This window comes from Phaenicophaeus curvirostris, chromosome 11 (genome assembly GCF_032191515.1).
Source record: "Phaenicophaeus curvirostris isolate KB17595 chromosome 11, BPBGC_Pcur_1.0, whole genome shotgun sequence".
In the NCBI taxonomy this organism is placed as follows: Eukaryota; Metazoa; Chordata; class Aves; order Cuculiformes; family Cuculidae; genus Phaenicophaeus; species Phaenicophaeus curvirostris.
Genome location: NC_091402.1, coordinates 15,924,670 through 15,947,056, shown reverse-complemented (window position 1 = coordinate 15,947,056; position 22,387 = coordinate 15,924,670). Strand labels below are relative to the sequence as shown.

General features: G+C 41.7%; 1 protein-coding gene and 1 long non-coding RNA gene across 2 annotated transcripts in view; one reads left to right on the top strand and one right to left on the bottom strand.

Moving 5' to 3' along the window:
* Positions 1–7,976: 7,976 nt before the first annotated feature.
* Positions 7,977–11,607, bottom strand: LOC138725158 (uncharacterized). The gene is made up of 2 exons (XR_011338191.1): positions 9,022–11,607; positions 7,977–8,953 (listed from the first exon to the last, which is right to left on the bottom strand). It is a non-coding gene; the product is annotated as an uncharacterized lncRNA (long non-coding RNA).
* Positions 11,608–16,782: 5,175 nt separating this feature from the next.
* Positions 16,783–22,387, top strand: part of SLC6A6 (solute carrier family 6 member 6) — a 120,599-nt gene continuing 114,994 nt past the window's right edge. Inside the window, exon 1 of the mRNA XM_069865769.1 lies at positions 16,783–16,801. The gene's annotated coding sequence lies outside the window, so the exon portion shown is untranslated. The remainder of the gene's footprint in view (positions 16,802–22,387) is intronic.

Genomic DNA, 22,387 nt, shown 5'->3' with positions numbered 1-22,387 from the left:
AAGACCTTGCCTTTTAGTGGGAACAGGTCATCAATTAGCTAGCCAAAGCCCTGAAGGCCCTCAGTCAGCATAAATTCCAGAGAAAAGTTTGTGGAGATCAGATTGAGATGTGCCTGAAAACTTGGGTATCGTTCGTTGTGAAGTAGTTGCACCTCAAAATGTATTTCACTGCAACTGATTACATCTGGTTTCAATTAGCAGAGGAAATAACTAGCAAATCATCAGTGTTATTTCCCTCCACAGCAGTTTTTTTGAGGCAGCCTTCCATAACCCTACGTACTTGACAGCATATTTTAGCACTAACACTTGGTATGGCTGTTTTTTCTCCCAAGAGGAACTGTGATTCTCACTGCATGCAATTAATTCACTTACTGTAGCATGGTCTGTTACGTTGCAATACAGCAGCGTTTGCTACTTGTAGCTAGTGGCTGAGATCAGTCAGCATCAACTGTAAGCAAATTCTATTTCAGAATTTCAATGTTAGTTTCATTCTGTGGCTTGTGCCTGTATGTTGTTCAAGTTGAGACTGAATTTGACATTCATGGGCACAGTCCTTTTGTTCCTGTAGATCCTCTAAATGAGATTATAGTGGATGACATAGCTAATACCTCTTGCCCTCGGTGAGATCGTAGCAGGTTACTTGAACAATACCTGAAAGTCACATTATGATGGCCAGAGTAAATGTTTGGTGAAGATAAGTAACTTGATAATAAGACTAAATGCTTGTAGGTTATCCAAGGAAATTGAACGGGGAAAATAGGCTGGGAGAAATTGCAAGAGTAGTTTATTCAATTGGACGTATGGTATTGTATTAAACATGCTAAGTTTTAGGTATTCTAGAGCCTCTCTTTTTATTACATCCTTAACAGTCAAATGAACATGTTTTTAGAAGAGTGGAATGTTTTAAGCAAATGCTGCTGACCTAGATTTTCAAAATGGGTGAGCTTAAGGACGCTGTCTTCATTTTATGCCTCATTAACTGATCCTGTTCTTCAGAGTTTCCATGGAAACTACCTCTTCTTCAGTGACAGATAAAAACTTTTGATTGTTCAAGTGAGAAGGTAGCAGGAGGTACTACGGCAAAGAATGAGTTACAGAGCCCTAATGGAAGAAAGAATGAATGAACTTTAAACATAAACAAAGGAGTGATACTAGAAGACCATAAATGCCAATGCATTGATAGCTAGGATGATTCAAAGTTACTAAGGGATGTGAAACTTAACAGAGCATGACCTTGTTCTGATAGTTAGTGAAGTTAAGTTAGAATAACAGATCAATCTGAGTTTCTCATTACAGATGAATAAGCAGGTCTCCAGCCCAAAAGTTCAAATGCAATAGCACTGAGGGAGTATTCGAAGAGCACCAACATGTGTTTTAGACTACTGTATATATTAACTACACTGTCTCTGTCAGTCTGGGATTAGTGGTATGAAGTTATCATTGATACATACAAGTACGTGACTATATTACAGATTGAACTGTTCTTCTTGGCTGGTATTTTCTAAAGACTTCAGAAAATGCAGTCAGCAGTCGTTGTGCACTGATGGTCACTGGGTGTTCAGCTCTTAGCCCTGTTTTAAAAATCACAGTTACAAAACATGGTAGAAGCCAACTTTTCCACTAGTGCTCCCAAGTAGGTGCATGTGGGTTTTGCATGTTTAGCCACTTGGCTTATTTGTACAAGCATGCTTTGTCGCTGGCATTGGATTGCTGACTAGCGCCCTGTAAGGAATAGATGCAACATAAAAGCACTTTAACTGGTTCATCACAGATATGGGGTGAGGAGCAAAATTCAGACTTGACAGAGCCCTTGTCAAGCTGAATCTATCGTTACATTGAATACAAAGTGCTTTTTTTCTTTGATAGTTTAAGGCCACCCAGTGTTTATAGTTTCAGACTAAAATGTTTCCATTCTGCTTTGGGAAAACTTTAAATTTGGATGCATTGCTCTTAGTTTTACATCTCACTAATGTGACCTCATAGTTTTTAAGTCAAAAGTAATAAGAAGTGTTTAGATTCTTGTCATAACAAAGCATTTCAGCAGAGCCAGACAAATATGCAGACAGTTGGGCATTAGTTAGACAATGGAGAGCTGTGCGGGGTGTAATTCTGAGGTTGTCTACCATAGGATTCTGCACAAGTGATCTGAAGCCTGTATTTTCCATTCTGTAAAGTAATATGATGATATCAATAGTTTTATAAGTAGTCCTTTTAAGGTCTAGGAGTTGAAATGTCTGAATATGCACCAGGGGAACTATAACTATTACTGACCAAACAATAGCGCTAACTGCAGGTCAGAAGCCCTTAAGCGGTGCTGCTGCTGCTTAAAACTAAATTAGCCCTACTCTTTTGCTTTCTCAATCAAGTGGCTTTTATTACCTAAGTACCAAATTCACTGTAAAAAGATCTGAAGTGAACTCCTGAGGAGGGGGTATAGGGTGTCAGAGCTTGACTTTATCTGCCTTTGTGCTTGCAGGTTTGTTGTGGTCATGTAGTTGGGACACAGGAGATACAGAACAGAGGAGAGTCTGGCTCAGCTGCCTGTTGAACACATCTATCTCATGAGGCACAGTTGGTGTGAAGACTTGGTGCTCATCAAGTTGAATTAAAAACACTGGAGTGTAAATCTGGCAAGCTTCAGATCAGCATCCTAGAGTTTAAAAATAGTGCCACCCACCTGCCCTGTCATTGCACCCTGTTGGGAGCCAGCAAAATGCAAGATTATTTGTAGAGGCTTTTAATGTGTTGTTGGTGAGGCTTGAATTTGAGCTCTTAGCTAGCGTTATGTAATGCACCATCTCCAGTTCCATCGAGTCTCACCATCCACCAAAACAACCACAAACCTGGGGACTGGTATGCAGTGAGTCAGCTTTGCTCCTTGGGCTTTTCTTGTGAGAAGCTGTTCATTGCCAGAAGTGTCCTTGTGGACTCGCCACTTGTCTTTCTGCAGAACTCAGTCATGGGCGACAAGATCAGCTAACCCAGAGCTGAGGAACACTGCCTTGGCTTGTGTAAATATAAAAAAAAAAGCAAACATCACAAAGCAGAGACAGTCACAAATAGTGATGGTGACACTGTTACCTCCATGTAATATGCGATACCCTTGCTGTTGTATCTAGCGCAATGGTGGGTTTGTTCCTTAGCCTCTTGGTTTGCTCTACTGGGCATGCTCTAGGCCCCGTGCATCACTAATCCTGACCTCACTAGAGAATACGAAAGCAGAGATCCAGGCTCCTTCTCTCCTCTATTCCCCTAAATGAAGAGGAGTTTGGAGTGGAGTTGGATACTGTTTCTCCTCGGTTCTCTCTGTACCAGACTGTGTAGTCGCTGGGGAAGGTGTCAGGTGCCAGACTGGATCAATTGCCCTTTTAACCTGTTAACCTGACAATGACTCAACCTTGATGCTTGTATTGGTACCTGCATTTATAGAGCTGTCTGGAGTTTAATGAAAACGTACAATGAGAGACCTAGGGCTTGGCTGCCTAAACTCAAGTGTCACATGAAGAGGATAAGTGGGGGTGAACCCGCTTTAAGGAATTTTCTTGCACCCATGGACAGTTTGACTGGCCTAACACTGCAAGGGTTTTTCCCTTGCCTGTTCTTTGATCTAGGGTGGAGAGGTCATTCCAGGGGACTCTTGTTTGTCTTTGAGCTTTCAAAGGATCATGAAAGCACGGAGTAATAGACATAAAATAGAATTCATTTGTTTAACATTATGGAGTATGTAGAACTGCAGAGTTATGGAACGGCCTCTTTCAGTTCCTATTTTTATAATTATGTGAGCATGGTTGTTTGTAAAAGCTCATTTACTGCATGCAGGATTGAGGATTAAATGCTACTCTTGATGCTGTAATCTTAATTAAAATACAGTTTGGGTGATATGTTTAAAAGGTTGCTGAAACTGCTCAAGTATTGTGGCAATGCACCTACAGGTAACAGGAAAGATAGATGTGTGAAGTTTTGATAAAGGGGATTGCTAGGCCAGGAGTGCTATAAATGGATGGACTCAGTGTCTCTGCCATATGTTATTCCTGTGTTTCGAATCAACCCTTCCACAGAAATCACTGAACTTGCCTCTTGCCTGAGCACAGTCTTGGCTCGACCACAGGCCAGCTGGCCTCCTCTGGCTGCTTCACCTTCAGCATCCTGCGCAAGACAGATGTTTCCAAGGAATATCCCTTCTTCACAGGGATGGGAATTAGTGCTGCTCTGATTTCTTGTAAAATGAGGCTTTTAGGTGCACAGGGATTGTGAAGCAGGGTCTGGATCACACTGTTTTACCAGACCTTCTCCTGGTTTGGCTGTCACATCCGTAGGCTGAAGAGATCATACAATACATGCCTTCTGGAGCCCCCTTGGGTGTGGAGAGTAGTGGGATCTTTCAGGAGCAGGGATTGGTTAGTATTAGCTTCTCTACTTTGCCAGTAAATGCAAATATCTGTTACCCAAAGGCTATTTAGGAAGAAGCCTGTCATGATAATAAGCAAATATTGAAAACAACATCTTATGACCAAATATTATGAAATCAGTAGACCACAAAAAAATAGCAGAAGTTGCTGGGTCAGATTCCTCCTTTGCTTTCATGTGACTATCTAATCTACCCTGACCTGCCAAGATATTTGAAAGCATGTTATTGTCTGAGCTCAGGCCATTAATATTTTAGTATCTCTCTGTATTTGCCAGTGTAGGTACAGTAAGGAACACATGTACCAGCAGGAGATTACTGCAGGTAATGCAGTTCACTATTAGGCTCTTCAGAGGCAGAACTTACTGTAATGATCTCATCTGAGTTTTGATAAGATTAAATCTAGGAAACCTTTAGGATCTAGATAGGCATTTTTATTATTTGCTCTGGGAAACAAGTATTTGCTGTTAATGGGAACTGCCTAACTTCATCACATCTGACAAGGAAAGGAATTACCTGACCTTCTTTGTAAGATACCTAAAGCACAGATTATCCTTAATTATCCTCAATATTTGTCCTATAAATTGTCCTTTGGCAATTACAGGCATGCCCCGGCTTGGGTTGTGGGAAGGAATGCCCTGGAGGCACACTTCCCTGGGGTGGCCCTGGGGAGGCAGTGTGTGCCCACGCCAGCTGAGATGCACCATGGGGTCAAAATCCTTCCTCAGCTTCCTTCTCATTTCCAGAGATTAGTAATCAAGTGGCTGAGCTTTACCACAAATAACCTATTACTGTCACCTGATGTCTTGCTCTGGGTGCTGCTGTTCTTTTCAAGAGCAGGACAGAAGCTATGTCTGCCCTTTGCTCATGTGCCATGGGGGAAGCTCCTGCACGAGGGCCCAAGGTTCAAGGTGGGTGAGTAGGTAAGGGGAGTGTGCTATGTTTCCCCATACTCCCCTGCCTGGGTGGAGAGTCCAAGTTGCAACTGAGTAATCACAGCCACCCCCAGACAACTCACTCCTTCCATGAAGTTCTTGCAAAACGTGATTAATTATGTGATAAGGATAGCAAATGGGTCACACATTGTGCAGGAATTAACTCTGTGTGTCCTTTGCACGCATGGTGCTGATCATGCTCTCCAGCTGCCAGACTCGCATCCTCCAAGACATCACTGATATTGGGGTAAGATGGGGCCTTACCTATCTTTTGACATCTCTAAACTTTTAGGCTTGGTGTTGTAATTCCTTGCAAGTGTATTATAACATGCTTTTCTATTTGAGGTTGCAGTGGATTTTGCATAGAATTGCTTTCATCTGCCACCATCAAACAACCACACTTAGTGCCCTATATGGGTGGAAGATTGGGACCACAGTGTGATGAGTTGTAATCATCAGGGTGATGTCATCGTAATGGTAGACAAGATTCTGAAGATATGAGGATTTGTTAGCTTTCTCAGAAGCTGTTTCTGTCAGGAAGGAGTCTGGCTTGATGCATTTCATTTCTTTGCGATAGCATCTTACATGATTGTAGCACTGTCCTGGCTATACTTCTGTCTTCTCATACTACCATAGATGTTTTGGAAACTTCCTCTCCTAAGCTATCATGAAAGCATCCTCCCTTTTCTGTCTGGAATTCAGCCCTGTCCTGATTGTGCAGAAAGTCCCATTCTTCAGAGCCAAGGAGGAACTGTTTTATTGTAAGTTTACATAACTTGAAATACTAAAGGGCCCTAAAATTGACAGTGTGGAAAACTTCATAACGTTATAAACCACCCAGGCTTCAGCACAGAGAACGATTTATACTTGTCACAGTATTCCACAGTGACAGCAAACAGTGCCTCTGTCAGCCTTACATGAACTCTTTGGTCAATGCGATGAGTTTCTAAAGAAATAAAGTATCCCATCATCACCCAGAAAGAGGTGTTTTAGACTAACTTTAAGACACAAACTTAAACAATTTACTAGGTTATCTCTTCAAATAGAGTTGTATGGTAGGGAAACATTTTCCTTATAGAGCAAGTGCACCTGTCTAAGTTTAACTGAAATCTGTACTGTCCTAAGATATTCAAGTTGTCCTCTTCAGACCTAGAAATCAAAATCCAGCTGTCAACTTCCAGTTGAAGCATGAGATTTTCAAGGGCAGAGGGCATTCCTTTGTGTCTACAAAGCAATCACCATGTGCACTGAAGTATGAGGTTTTCTTACTAGGCTACTCAGTTTTTATTAAGAACCAGTGAGTCAGTTATACTAAAATCCACTGTTTTCTTTTTAAATAGTTTATTAAACAACTTCCCCAGAACTTGCTTACATCTGCCAAGCTTACTAAGTAATTTTAATCAAGGCCTCTTGTTTTTACTAAGGTCTACCGAATTTATTTTGCAGATTGTATCAGCATGAAAGATGTTACGAAGTCCACTTCTGCTAGCTAGCTAGGAATTGCCTCAGGCTTTCATGACTGGGAGGAAAGTAGAAAGTGTAGGATTGAAGTGAGGAATGCTTTTTATGCTTTCAGGTGCTCTGGGACAAAAAGCAGAGGCTGGGATCAAGAGCCCACCCTTTTGAGTAGCCACAGATTATAACATATGTTCTATAAGTGTCAATATTATTTAGGGTAAATAAATACCATCTTTTAAGTGTTTAAGACAGTCAAAAGCAGAGGCCTAAGAAAGGTAAATTCTTCCCTTAGTGCAGGGAAGATTGCAAATCATCCCACTGCCTGCGGGAACCCAGCTCCTCAATGGATGCCAGAGCTTGTTTCTTGAGTGCAGGTCTACCTATCCTTGTTCCTTCTGCTTCAAACTAAACTAATGCAAAGAACAACGTAAGGGTCCATGCAAGGAGTTACTTGGGAACAGGGACCAGGCCATAAGTTCTCATCAGCATTAGCTAACTCCTGGGACAAACCCCAGGACACAGGCCCTTCGGATCAGCTTGATGTGCGTGTGCTGGCAAAGCATCATGGATGCTTAGGCAACTGTTATCAGATCTGTTTATAAATACAAGATTTTTAATTTGGCTTGAGTGCTTAAACTCACTAGCAGGCAGGCCTCCCCCCCAACAAAAGCACAATAACAACCACCACGAACAATCACTGTTTTACCTCTCCCACATTAGCTATTAATAATGTTAATTTACTTCCTTTGAGAGATACCATATGTTCCCCTTCCTGATCCCTCTACAGGCATAAGAAAAAAACTAAGGAAATTAGAGAAACTCCATAACACTGATGGCAACATCCAATGTCTTATCAGGCTTCCTGTTGTTGGGAGTATTGTTTTCCTTTAAAGATTAATATTTACAATGGTTACTCAGTTATCTTAGTTCATTTGGTGACCATTAAAGATTCCAGCGATGAATGAACCTCCTTTTATTTGTCCTTGATGACTTATTTGTCTTGTGCCTTGGCTGGCTGAAAATCAAGGAAAATAGTTATTGGGTTGGGCTTTTACTGCCATTTCATATAAGGGCTCAAAGTGCACGTTTCTGTTTGCATTAGAATGGGAGCCCTTACCCACTCTTTTCTGCTGATGTATGCATATTTAAGAATATATGTTTCATGATTAGAAGCGAAGTTAAAATAGGTATTTTTCCTTTATTTTTTTCTTAAGCTGCATGCTTGGTTCTAGTATTCCTTGGGGGTGAAAGTGAGGGGTTTCTCAGTTCATCCACGATTGCAGCAGCTGCCATATAGACTCATCAAAGTGGGACAAAAAAGGCAGCGTGTGCCTGAACTGTAGTAGTAGTGGTCCAGTCCGGGGCCTGATCGTTGTTTTCTCCTATGCACCAGCTGAAGTTCAGAGGGGTTTCTCAGCAAAGGCAGAAGACACAGTCTTTTTTTTCTCTTGTATTTTTTAATAAAAGCCCAAAGGCACAGCAGGAATTGGTCACTCACTGTGACACACATGGGGTTATCAATCCAGCCGCCTGCTTCCAGAGCCGTGGAGGTATTTCCAGGCCCTTTCTAGGCATGAGGGATTTTGAAGTCACCTTGAGGTGTCTTAGTCCCTGCTAAAGAGGAGCACAAAAATGTCCTTGTACTCACCAGGGTATTAGACCCAGCCCTGGAGAACAAGACCAGAGGCAAGCATGGCCCATATTACAAATTGTTGCATTCTAAATTTGTGCCAGGTGCAGCATTACAGCAGGGATGAAGATGGGCGAGTGAGCTGTTTTCAACCTGTCCTGTCTTTTTCCTCAGCACAGGTCAAAGACACACCTTGACTTCCCTGGATGTGGTAGCTTGTATCATCTCATTATCAGCTGCCCTTATAATGGATTTATTTCCACCTCTGAGCATGGAGCCCCTGCAAATGCTCTTCTGATGGTAACCCATCTGCTGACCACCTCCCCATGTTTCTCTTCTATTCAGGCCACTGGTGTTTTGTTAAAGTCCTCTGGTCCATGATTAAAGTCAGGTCTGTTCACAGCCCAGAGGAGCGGAGGACTGAGCATGGAGAGATGTGATAATTGTTTTGCAGCACATCAGCGTGCTTTACCTGGGAACTGCCAGACGCTCATGAGCAAGACCATTCTCAGACACAGTTGGCTCCTAGGGAAGGGATAATTGTGACATTTCTAAGGTGCCTTTTCTCTCCCCCACCTACCTCCCAAGCTTACCCCTCCCAGTGTGTGCCCTCCTTCCAACTGGTGAATATGGGACAGACCATCCCAGTTTTTATAGGGGGAGGCTGGTTTCTTTGCAGACTGCTGTCTCATCCTGAAACTGCATATTGGATGTGTTTTTATAATGAATTCATTTGCACAGTGACAGATGTTTCTGATATGATAAGAAACATGGCCCAGGAGCCAGTGGCGCTGTAGAGCCACTGGCGTTCCTCACCTGAATTGCAAACGAGATATTGCTTCCTTATCTGTTAAAAAGCAGGAGCTACTGCACATATAAATAGTATGCCACTAACTGCCAGCTGTTTGTGCCAGTGACATTCTTCTTAAAAGAACAGCTTCCCCATTGTCTGTTTTTTTCCCTCTTGCATAAAATATAGGGCTATTTTGCAAGTGCAGCAGAAGAGACTTTTTCTCTTTAAGCAGCAGAGAGCAGTTACTTTGAAACAATTATATGAGCAAAACCAGATTCCATATTTATGACACAGGTAGTAGCTTTTTTTTTTTTTTACTTGTCCTTTTTCTGTGTATTTCTCTGAACACGAAAGAGAAAGCATCACTGCTGCTTTCTGTTTCTTGGTGAATTGTTTGTACAGAGCTCACTGTCTTTCAGTGGTTTCAGGGTTTCAGTTCTGAATGGGGTGCAAGAAAGGTACTTGGTGTTTAAAAATATTTTTTTTTGAAAATGGAAAAGAGAATGGCAAATTGCTTTTCCTTAAGGTTTGTAAGTGGTTGTTTTTTATATACCTTGAATTTAGGGTGAAGGTAAAACCACATCTAGAATCCCAGGTGCAGAAGCAAGCAGGCCTGCTCACTTGGTAACCTTTGCTATTAAGTCTCCCAATCAACAGAACTTAAAAAAAATACAACCAGGTGAAGTTGTTCTGGTGATTGATCTGCTCAGTATTTTATTAGGATAAAACTGAGAAACGCTTTTCAGCATTTTGCAGGCTCTGGACAGAGATGTATTTCTGCTACAAATGACCTTCTGGGAGGACTTGACTGCAAAGACGTGATTCATTGGCAGCCTGCTGGTGACAGCCTTGTTTCTATTGTTCTAAAACTCTGGTTTCACATTTCTCCTGTTAGATAAGCTATATCCATTAACTACAGAGTGAGCTACAAATAAAGTGTGATGTAAGAATTAAGCTTATTATCTGATTGGCAGCATGGGACTACTCTTCCAGGTTAAGGGTTCGAGCAGACTTTTTGTTTAACAAAACTGCCTTTTATTACATTTCTGAAAGCATTGTCCTCACAAAAGATAAAATATGTTTTTGGAAGCTGCAGTGTGTATATATAGTGTGAGCTATAAATAGTCTGGAGCTAGTTCTGCACAGTACCAGTGTGCAGAGATATTAAGGACAGATTCTGATCTTTATGGCTACACTGGGGCTACTGAGAAACACCAGTTTGAAGTGGTGGCTTTTAAATTTAATTCAGTGTGTTCACATTCACACAAAGATCAGAATCTGGCTGGGGACTTTAAATTTGTTTTGAGGAATAAAGGAGTTTAAGCCTCTGCTTAATCTTAGTTTAGTTGGAGATTACATATCAATTTCTGTAACCATTATTTGTGTCTAATACCAAAGCAAATGAATTCACTCTTAAAAGAGGAATGGCTTGATTATCATGCTAGCTGAAAAATAGGTCTATATACTCCCACAGCTCAGTTGCTGTAAATGGATATACATAAGGATTTAAAATGGTTGCTATTCAGTTCCTTTTGATGGTAAGATGACTTTCAGCTACTGAGTGATTTATGATAATGTTGATATTCATGCAGGCTATTCAACTGCCAGGACAAAGACCACAATAGCTGATCAGTCTCTCTTTCTTCAGGCATAAGCAGGTTACAGGCTGACATTGGAAACAAGTTCTCTGTCTGGAGCGTTATCTTCCTCTGCTACAATGGGGTGGGGGCTGTGGGGACAGGGTAACGAAAAGTATCTGTTTATAACAGGTTATCGACCGTGCGTTATCTCTTCTGCTGTAAAATCTTAATGGGACAAAGCACAGTAGTATTACTAAGGGCATACGAGGCAGGGTCAATACGAGGGTATTAACCTTACTTAGCAAATTGGTAATAAATATAATAGATTCCTTGTTTCTACAAGGAATTTTACAGCAGCTTTTGGTCACACATTAGAACTTGCTGCCCTGTTGCATCTTTTCTTACATTTGGACAGCAAGGAGAAGGGCTGTTTGCACCACTTGCTTGTATCCTTTAACTTCAGTGCAGTTTTGGAGCCTAATTCTGGGTGCCTATATCCTCTCTTTAGGTCCATCAAGTACACCTAAGGGAATGAGTCAAGCTACCTACACAGTGTTGCCTGAGGCAGAGGATGTGAAGGCTGCTGGATCTCAGTTGTACGTGACAGACATCTGTGTGGTCATCCCAGCCAAAGCATTTTGGGGTTTAGTTCTGTGGCAACTTGCTGTGCAGGGTATTGCAGAATTTGGCAGAGCAGTTTTCATTCATGCTAGTGAATTCCTGATGCCTTTTGGAGTAGTTGCTTGAGGTCCGTAGTGGTCTTGGACATAACTGAAGCTGTGTAGCTTCCTTCCAAGCATGATCCATCCTGTAAGACATACACTGAAGCACGTCAGGCTTCTGAGTCGCCTTTACTAGACAGTTTATTTAATGAGCTTCTTAGTCATTCTTGGGGCAGGACTTGACTCCTACTGGCACTTAATCTCTCATATGCTGTCATGACAGCTTTTGGAGGCTATAGAAAGGGGGCAGGAGAGACAAGAACAACTCATTTTGTATACTACTTTCAGCTCATGAAACACTCTATGGGGACACTGCAAATGGGCCATACTGGATTGCACAGTGGTGCAGGGCCCGTTGCGATCTGTGGGAAACAGCACATCTTAGAGCTATCTTCAAGGCTCTGTAGTTCATGCTAGAGAAAAGGAAGGAACCTGCAAGGAACCAAAAGTTTTGTTCTCTAAAACTGCTGTGCCCTGCTTTCTGTTCTTGCTGTTCGTGCAGCTAGGCTAGCTGGGAACAGGGAACTGCCTTTCCACAGATACACTGGTGCTCTGATATCAGTAACTCATGAATCTGGAAATTAATAAAGCACAGGACCTGAAAGTGCACCTGTACAGCTCACTCAAAGCCTGTTCTGTGAGCTACTTTCACACCCACCAGGCACTAGCGAGGGAGAAGCAGAGTCCCAGCTGCTCTTCCCTAAGAGGTGGCAGCCCACCTAAGTAGTCTCTGCCACCCTCCTGGGTTTATCTCTGGCTGTACCTGTCCCTGTCTGCATGGTCAGTCTGCATCCACTGACCAGTGTCTGTCGCTGCTTCCCTGGTTACCAGGGGATGCATTTCTTGAATCAACAGGAACTGGCCAGATATAATCCCAGCCTTCTTTTCCAATTCTGCATCCTCATGTGCTAAACGTCTTTACTTTTGTCAGTCCACTGACCATTTATTCTGGTTGTTCTGCTTGTTAGCAGTAGCCCTGAGTCCAAACTTACAGGATAGCACCTTTCACTCCTTAGTCTTAGCTCTGGTGCTGACTGTGGAAATGCCTCTCCCTGTCTTCGGTTTATTCCAGGCAGAGAAGAGAGTTTCTGTGGCAGGCATAACTCTTGTTATTTATCTAGGCAAGTCTGAGTATTTTCCCAAAGAATTTGTGAGATACTCTCTGAATGATCAATGGCACAAGCATGTGACTCCCAAGTCACTGGACAGCAAGCCTATTTAAAAAAGCATCCACTAAAAAAGCAAGTCTGAAAGACTATCTGGTGTCAGAAAGCACTTAATTTAGGGAAGTGCTCATCTTGTGGGTGAGTATCGTGTCATAAGGCAATGTTGCCGCATTCCTCAAGGGCAGCACACAGAAATAGGTTCTGCTTTTGTGCGTGACACATGGATAATGCTATGCTGAATGGAAACATATTCTGATTCAAATACACGCACCCTGTGGTCTCTTTTTCTTTACTGACTGCTTGACCCCAGCATCCCTGGGCTGTTCTGTTGATTCATATAGACTTGTGCACTGCTAGTTTCAGGTTCCCTGGTCTTGTTTCAGCATTCATGCCTTTCAGCACCTTCAAAGAAACTTGTCTCAATTTCATTAGCCTCCGAGTTGGTAGGATCTTAGTCATTTCCTAGATGTGGACAGAATGCTTCTATCTTTGAGACTGAAGATACGGTGTCTCAGATGCAATCTGTTATCAACATATAATATAGTTAAGCTTCTTACTTTGAGAACTGGTGGAACTCTTATGTTGATGCCTAGTTGCACTCATTTTCGATGTCTCTTTGTTTCATGCTTGGCTGGTGTAGGGAATAATATACCAGTGAAGGCCAAGAAGTAACAAACTGTGGTGCATTATTCCTGTTGCATCCTTTTTGTTATTCTAAAGAATTCATTCCCTCCTTTCAAGGACTAGCTGGATTTTTCAATTTCACAAATAAGGTCTTAATTGGCTAGATCCTTTTTCTTTGACAGATTACAGGTTCACATGGGAGGTCCCATGAACTTTCAGATAGTCACTCTTACACAAACTTACAGATTTTTAGTGAATTTTCTTGCCACTTTGCAGAATTCTTTCACCAACTATCTCCCCCCCACCATTTCATTTATATGGTTAACATGGGCATAGATTTAGAATTAGTATAGCAGTAAAATGAGCAAATTAGATTATCTTTTTCATAGTAAGTTGAGCAGAATGGGATCCTTAGCACCATTTTGTGTCCTTGGCAGCAGGAGCCTTATCAAGATGTGCCAGCTCAACTCACGTTCCACTGGGAAGGCTGTCAGAGTGGCCAGCAGAGTTCTCAAGCCTGATCACTTTGACATCTCCCCCAGTTTTCCATTGCATAATAGCACAAGAGAAGGTGGGACACAAACCTGACCTTGATGCACTCTTAGAGGCACAGTGTGTCAAGAAAAGACAGGAAGAAACATTGGCACTTCAGTAGGGAACAGCAACCCTTCTGGAAGTGCTGCACAGTAGCAAACAAGGGATGGTCTCATGCAAATAATTACAGGCTCAGACAGGAACTTCTCCTTGCTGATGTGCTCTGGCACTCACTGAGTTTCATTCTGACAAAGCATGACTTCATTTTCCTCGTCTGCTGGCCTGCTCTGCTAGGCCATGGGGCTTTGCCTTCATATTTGAGGGAAAGAGAAGCCCTGATGTTGGCTTCGGTGGTTGCCTTTCATGCTGGAACATTTTCAGTCTAATCTCTTTTATTGGCAGCAATTAAAGTCAGAAGCTTAAACTTCATATGGAGAGTGAATAATTGCAAAATGGGGTTCTACCCAAGTGCCTTGTGTACTCACATGTGCCTGAGTGCTGGAAAGCCACAGACCTCAAATGTATTTCTCCTGTCTCCTTTACTGGTCTTCAGTAACTTGATCGCCTTCAGCTGCATGGATGGTGGTGGGCCCTTTCACACATGTTAACTGTTTTTCCTTGGAGTCCAGATTTATATTCTGTGTTTTCCCAAGGCAGGCACGAAGGTTGGCTGCTCCCAGGTGCTCCCACTACTGCTGAGCTTCCACTTTACATTCCCCAGATTCCAGCCTGGTGTGTTTAGGCAGATCTCTCTTGGCTGTTTAAATTGAAAAACAGTAACCTTGAAATTCACTGAGGTCAAATAGAAAGTCAATTAACTGCTTTAGGCTTTGAGTGGGAGTACCAGGTGAGAGAGGTTCTGTGAGCAGCAAAACTGATGGAAAGGGTCTTTAATGCAGGAGCAGAACCACCTCTCCAGACACACACAGACTGAGCAGGGATATAATGTGAAAATGGGAGAAACAGGTAAGTAAAGAATTCCTAATGATTTTAATTCTAGGGAAATTCCAGAGGAGGACTAGCTGTAGCATATCTAAACTGCAAATGTTCCAAAAGTTTAGCATTTTTGAGATCTGTTTGAATCACTTTGCTATTGTTCCCCACCACTTTTACCAGTGAGATATAAATCTGAATATTTGTTGTTATATATCTGAATAGTTGTGGCTGCCCCATCCCTGGAGGTGTTCAAGGCCAGATTGGATGGGTCCTTGGGCAGCCTGATCTAGTAGGATGTCCCTGCCCATGGCGGGGGGGTTGGAACTAGATAATCTTTAAGATCCCTTCCAACCCAAACTATTCTATGATTCTGTATTAAAATTTTCACTAACTGCATGTTCACAATGACCATAAAGAGAAAGACAAACTGATGTGCAGAACAGTAGCTATCAGAGTCCGTCTGATTCCATATGTGTGTGAGGCAGTGAGGATGCATGGTGTGGCAGAGGAAACTGTATTACTATTTAAGGACTTACTTAGGTATAGTAATGATCTGAACAATCATGACATGAAGTAGAGAAAACAATGATGTTTCCAGACTGCAGAGAAGCAAAATCTTTGCTTTATCCAGGCACAGCTGAACTTTGCAGCCAAGTGCTTAATGCCAAACCAGGTCAGTTGGGATATAATTATCTCTAACCAGAACAGTCAAAAGTTACAGAGTTCAGTATCTGCTGGCTGAGTGACACCTAGAAATTCTTTCTAGACTTACAAACAAGCAAAAAGACAAGTTTGAACCTGAACTTCAGTGTAATCACACCACTCGGGAGCATAAACAAACATGGCAGCAACGGGAAAATTATGCTTGAAGAGTCAGTTTTGACTGATCTAGATGAGAAGTTTCCAAAGTTAGGGTTGCGACCCTGTGGAGCGCTGATGGAAGAGAGGTCACAAGCTCGGAAATGAGGTTATGAGCCAAAAACATTGGGAACTGCTGATGTAGACAGATGAATGGTCACGTCAAGGAGGTCCCCTTGGAGTATCCTTTTTCCTCTCTCCTGCCTTGCAAACAGTAACTCGAGCAAGTTTTAAAGCTGACAAGCCTAGCTTGTTTATAGCACGCTGATGAATTTTTAAAAGAAGATCTTTGGAAATGAGCCCAAGATGATTAGTGAGATGGGAGCAAAGAAAGGTCTGGAGGGAAGGATGTGGGAGAAGGGGAAGAGAGGCATGTCTGTGGGAAATAGGATTTGCCAAGGAAAAATAAGATTCAACAGTGTCAGTGAGAATAGATGGAGGCTTTTTAAGGTTGTAATGAAGCTTTAGAGTCTAACTTGGAAGGTCAGATTCCTCTTCCAAGAGGTTTAAGGGGTGTGCTTGCTCTACTCCTCTGTGAGAAGTCCTTGGTGCTGTGCTGTATTCCGTGATGTGGAAGCTATCCTAGGTTTTGATGGAGTTAGTGTGTGGCCAGAGTAAGGTATAGCTAACGCATATGCAGAACTAAGGTAGTTGTCTTTAAGTGAGTCTTCAAGTGGCCTCCTTTACTGTCCTTGTGTTTCAAAACCTAGCAGAGCTAGGCCCTGAATTTGTGTTCAGTAAACCACTGTCATTTAGAACTTTGATGACTTGCTTTGTAACACTTGTACTATGAAAAAAGGTGGAAAACGCAAGTAGACCAGAAAATTAGTGTAGCTTAAGCTACTAATTTTTTTATCTTGTCATTATTAAAAAACAACTTAAGTTTTAAGAATGCTTGGTAAAGGTCTCTAAACATTGAATATTGCAGATTTTTTGTGTCAGCAGTTATAAGCAGTTGTTAGTGGTGTAAATATTCAGTCCAAACCAGGGACACACAGTGTCTCAGTTACTGATAGGAGCCCTATTTCTTGGAAAGCCCTGTAGAACCACCTCATGAGTATCAGATTGCTATCTCATCTCCTGTGTCGGGGTCTCTGCAGTGCAAGTCTTGTACCTGCTGAACTCTACTCTGGAAATCACAGAAAATAAACAGAGTGCTGGTAAGTCTGATGTGCTTTTATAACACCATCAGTACAAGAGGATCATCAGCACCATAAAATGGGTATCTTGAACAATCCCAGGGCATGGAGGAGACAACCAATAGATGTTGGGCAGTTAGGAGGGAGTATAGCAATAGCACAAGTTCAAGTTGGGGTGGGAATTAGGCATGGAGACTGATAAACCAAAACAGTCTGTCAATGCAAAGCAAACATTAGGTCCATGTGGTGCAACACCCAACTGTGGCTACGTGCTAGGTACAACGCAGAGGTAAGTCAATACTATTGTGTGGTATTTATTTAATAGTGTTATGTTGAGAGGTATTTCCAGACAGGGAGATTTTTGCAGCCTGGTGTAGCCAGCGGGTTTCCTAGGTGCTGTCTTTCAGGCTCAAAGATGGAAGGACTGTTCTTGCTCCAGTGCTGAGCAAGGTGCTGTGAGCTAGTGCTGGCCACAGGTCAAGGCAGAACCTAGTTGCCTGTTTGCCCCAATTACTATTACAGGAACTAAAGTATTGACCCAGAGCCACAGATGCCAGAGTGAGGGGAAGCCAGGAGATGGTGTTTCCAGAGAGAGCCCTGAGGGCAAGGAGAGGCAGGATTTCTTGAGCCTTTGACCCACTGGATGGGCAGGCCTGGGGACTTCTGAGCAAGGAAACTCTCTGTTGCTGCTTGTTTCTAGCAAGAGAAAGACTTTGTGAACCTTTTTATGGCTGAATGAATTTATGCCAAGCCTGTACAACTTCAAATAGCAACTAACCAGTCAAGCAAATGATGCCTAATCTTCAAGCCTCTGTATCAAGGGCTCTGGAAACTTTGCTCTTGAAGGCACCTAATCCTGCAGGATGGTCCAGGCTGGATTTATAGGTAAGAGTCAGCTAAGAGATGCACACATAAAAGCCTTAAGTGCAAGCCATACAGATTGGTCACAGACGTGCTTCAGACATGACCAGATTGGTGCAGAACCAGCCTGTATCTCCAATTCTAGTGATCCAGTGTGGACCAGTCTCCACAAGTTTCCTTTCAGGGTTTAAACCAAGCCTTTAGTTTGTTTCAGATAGTTGAGGTTTCTCTTGTCTTAATTACCTTTAGTCTTGAAGCTGCCCTTAAGGCTATTTGGAATCCATTGTAACATCCTGAGCTCAAGTAAGAGGTTTCTGCATTTCATGTCAAATCCACAGAAAGCAAGGATGAAGATTCTACTCCAATCATGTGGAAGTTTGTTATAAATTTCAGTGTGCTGTGTTTTCTTTCAAGAAATGGGTAACTTCTGTTTAATGCTGAGTTCAGGACCTAATTTCAGGCAGGCCATTTTTTCACATCCAAGTGTGTGGCTTTAGTTTCCCAAACATTTCCCCAGATACCTTTTCCCAGTCTGCAAAATAACCCATTGGGGGAAAAAAAACCCCAGATATCGTAGCGATGCTTGAAATTGTCATACTTCTCACTTGTGACTAGTGACCATGCAAGATAAATAAAGGGTCTCGGTGTGTGTTACAGGATATTCGTGGCCAGCTTGTGCTGTGATTCAAGTGATTGTTGTCTTTAATACAGTAATAAGGTAGCCCTGTGGCTGACCCAGTCAATCTCTTTAGGTATGCTTAGTCTCCAATGTACTTCCATTAGTAGATTTGTTTGGGTTTTTTCCATTAATATTATCTGTAAACATCTCGAGATATACGGCATCCTCTGTACAGGGTAATTTTTCCCACAGGAATTTTTGATTCTCACAGGTAGTCTAACTATTCCTATTCTTAATTCTTCCTTTTACTGCTGATTGTAGAACTCATCTCTGTGATGGCACCCTTAAAATAAAGGGAGCAGAGCTGTAGAAACAGATCCATTCACTTAATGAAGTGCCTTTGGATTATAAGTTTTCTATTTGTAGACAGCAGACTATTTTTTTTTTTGTATTTCAGTATTAATAGGGCTTCTCCTAAGGAGCTGTGACCTTTAATCTCATTATGTATGGATTTGTGTATGTGAATGTGACATACAAGTTTGTTACCAAGATACTATTTGGAGCAAACATCCTAGGGCCTTCTAAAAGTTGGCAAGTTGATGCTGATTTCTGAGTCATCTCAGCCTGAAAAATTGTTTTGAGGTTTTATATATTTTCGGCTGTAGAGGGAACATCAGCAGTCTTATCTGACTGATGCTATCAGATGCTTTCCATTAGTTTCCTAATGTATATCCTAGAGACAGCCAGATACACATTAAGTCTGGATACGAATGGCACCAAAATTAAATGGGATTCATTTTAGTTTATCAGGAAGGTGAAGCAGCTCAGCTAACTACAGTGACTGATCTATAGCAGGATAAGGCCTTGACAAGTTCTTTCAAGCTTGATGCGATTTGCGTCATCTGCTTTGTTGCTTTCCTCATCTCCCTTCTCCTTTCCTCTTTCCTGTAAATTGCCATCTTTAATTTATACTAACACGTACTGTTAAATATAGATTTTGCTGAAGGCTGGTCCAGTGGTGGTACTAGGCAGACTCGTGGCAGATTCAAGCATGTATTCTCAACATAGAGACCATCTCTGAAATGATCTGGGTGGGATCTAATGCGTGTCATCATTTCTGTTGCATTGTTATTCCCTTGTTTCTAATTTTATATGATAGTGGTTAGTAATTAACAGTTTGTTTGTTAGTTCTGAGAGTTATTCTGGAATATGGCCTTTAATAGTAGGGGATTGATAAATAATGAGGGAGTTTCTTCCAGTCTTGGGTTCCTTCAAAGGATCCTTTAACAACGCTTAATATTTCTTGGTGCTGCATAATATCTATTTTTGAATTCCAGCTGCAGCTAAGGCTTTCTTTTTTGATCCTGCTGGAGTTGCTGAGATCGTTTCTTTTGACAAGACAATATGTTCAACTAATAAATGCTAAAATATGTTGAACAGAAGTATATTTCAAGTATTTCCACCCGATCTGAAACGTGATTTCTCAAGATCTTGCAGAACGTCTGTAGCGCAGCCAGCTGCAATATTAATGGTGATTTACTGAAAAAGCACCAGAGCCCTGTAACTCTCAATAAATGAATCGTAGATGCCACTCTCAGCACAAATAATTAGCAGGATTTATACTGTATTCTTCTCAAAGAATGAATCTGTTCTTTCACACTCTGAGGGTGTGGAAATTCTCAGAGAAAATGCAGCTGAATGCAGTTAATTATTATCGTTTATTTTATGTATTTTTTGTTGATGATGACAACGTCATCAGAACTAATGAAATTTATGAAATTTCATACCTTTGTTCCAGTGAATCCAAGCTTTGTAAAGGAAGGTTATGGCTAAATTTTGCAGTTTTAGAAGATTAGCAGAAGAGAATTATTTTCACTAACATAATTTTTTTGTAGAGTAAAACTTTGCTGAGAAGTACCTCGCTCTTATTTTTCAGCGATCAGAAAGTGAAATTCTTGCACATGTTTACAAGCAGGGGAAACTGAACCTCAGGAAGTCATGTGACTTCCAGTAACACCCCATATATAGACATCTAGATGATTAAAGTAATGAAAAAACTGCCATTACAAGTCTGCTGAAGCTGAAATGTATTATCTCTGTGTAGCCATACTCCCATATGTATGGCATAAAGCTCCTTCCTACTTTGTTCCAAGAATTTATATTATTAGCGATTTCAGAGAAGTTACAGTCCTGAAGTGAATGTGTGGTAGCTGATACAGGGGAGACTTTTCTCTGGAAGGTCACAGTGACTGTACCTAGCAGAAAGAAAAGTACAACCCCTTGTGTACCTGACTCTTAATAGCTAAGGAAATATAAAAATATCAGGTTGAAAACAGTTTAACAGAGGGAACAAATTTATTAGTATCAGAGGAATAGAATCTAGGAAAGGAAGGGTCTACCCTTAGCTACTAACTCTTAGATGTGCATTTTTTACCAACTCTTCACCTCCTGTTATTCCCTAGTGGCTACAAGCATTGCTTCTTCTGTCTCCCACAGGGGGTAGTGTAGCTAAGAAGAGTTGTCCTGAAATAATGTGATGTATGTTTATGTAGTTGGATAAATAATGCAAAAAATATGTTGCTGCTGTTAATTTTGGCTGCATCGGCTGAGATCCTTGTTCAGCTCCAATGAGAGAAGTTAATTTCCTGGGTCTGAGATGTTCCCGGTGCCTCATCTGACTCTTTCTAGGTAGGTCTGAGTCAGATCCTATATCCTGAGATGTGTCTGTGTATTCTCTCTCTCTTTGGATACCTATGAATTTAGTGTGATGAAGGTGTTTGTGCAGCTCAGTGTGATTTATCTCTTTGCTGACTCTCTGGGCTGTGTTTAAAGGGGAGTTTGAAAACTGTGAACAGCATCGTTGTCAGAAGTGCTGTGTGCTTTCCCTTCAGAGAGCAGAGCTGAGCTAAGTCACAATAAAAGCAATTGTGGGATTTTTGGAAGGGAGTATACAACATAGGGAGAAACCAACATGTTGCAAGTGGGTAGATCAAGCCCATGGGTACCATATGTTTTGAAATCCTTGTGGTCTGGATAATGACCAGCCAGGCTTTTTTTGCCTGAGGCTCCCAGCTCCACTCCACTGATCAAGGATTTCCTGCTGCTATAAAGCCCCCAAAGTGCCTTAGCATCCTGAAACCCCTTCTGTCTCATATCAACACAAATAAAAGTAGAGCACCTTTTGCAACAAGATAACAAGTAGAATAGGAGGTCACTGCTGCCCATACCCTGCTTTTCTACAGACTAGTGCTTTGACAGTTTCTGCATCACCAGACTTCACCAAAATCCGTGTTTGAAGTATAGATTTCATCCAGACAAACCTTGGGCAAACTCTGTGGAGGAAGGAGCCTGGTCTGTGTGGAAGTGTCAGTGTTGACTACTGGATGCAGAATGGAATCTGGAATACGGTGGTCTGGAAGGTAGCAACATTGTGTTATGCAGCCTATATGCTCTTATAATTGAGATATTGGTACGATTGAGCCTCTTCTTCCATAATGTGCCCCTGTGATGACTACCAAAACCACTCCTTCAGAGAAAGTCTGCTGCCAGTTATTCAGATAACGAAGAAGGGCAGGGAGAGGGGGTGGGAGCATTACCCACTGTTAATACAAAACATGTACCAATAAGACAGTGACCTTTCAGTGTGTTCGTCTTTTAAAGTGTGGTAAGTGCATCTCTGCAGAGCACAGGGATAAACAACCCTAAGCACCAGGAAACTGCCAGCAGGTGTGAGTTTGTGATGCTACTGAGGCTGTAGCAGGAAGATGGAATGAGTCAAACCATGGCCCAGATTATCCATCCAGGGATAATTGAATGCTATATCTAAGACACAATTTGACTGTTTTCTTTGTTAAAGTATCCATTGTCAATCTGACATAATCAAAAGTCCTGCCACTCACATTGATGTTCTTTCTCATTAGTAACTGGACTTGCAGGTGCTTTTAAGATCAACTGTGCTATATAATGAAATACATAGTGTAGTTTATTATATAAAATACAAGGATAACTTTCAGAAGGAAGTGGACAGACAGTATTGACCCTGTAGAGTGCTTAGCAATGTAGCTCATAGTCATCTTTTGAATATCATGTGACTTTGGTGTGAAAGGCATATCTTCCTACAAATAGAA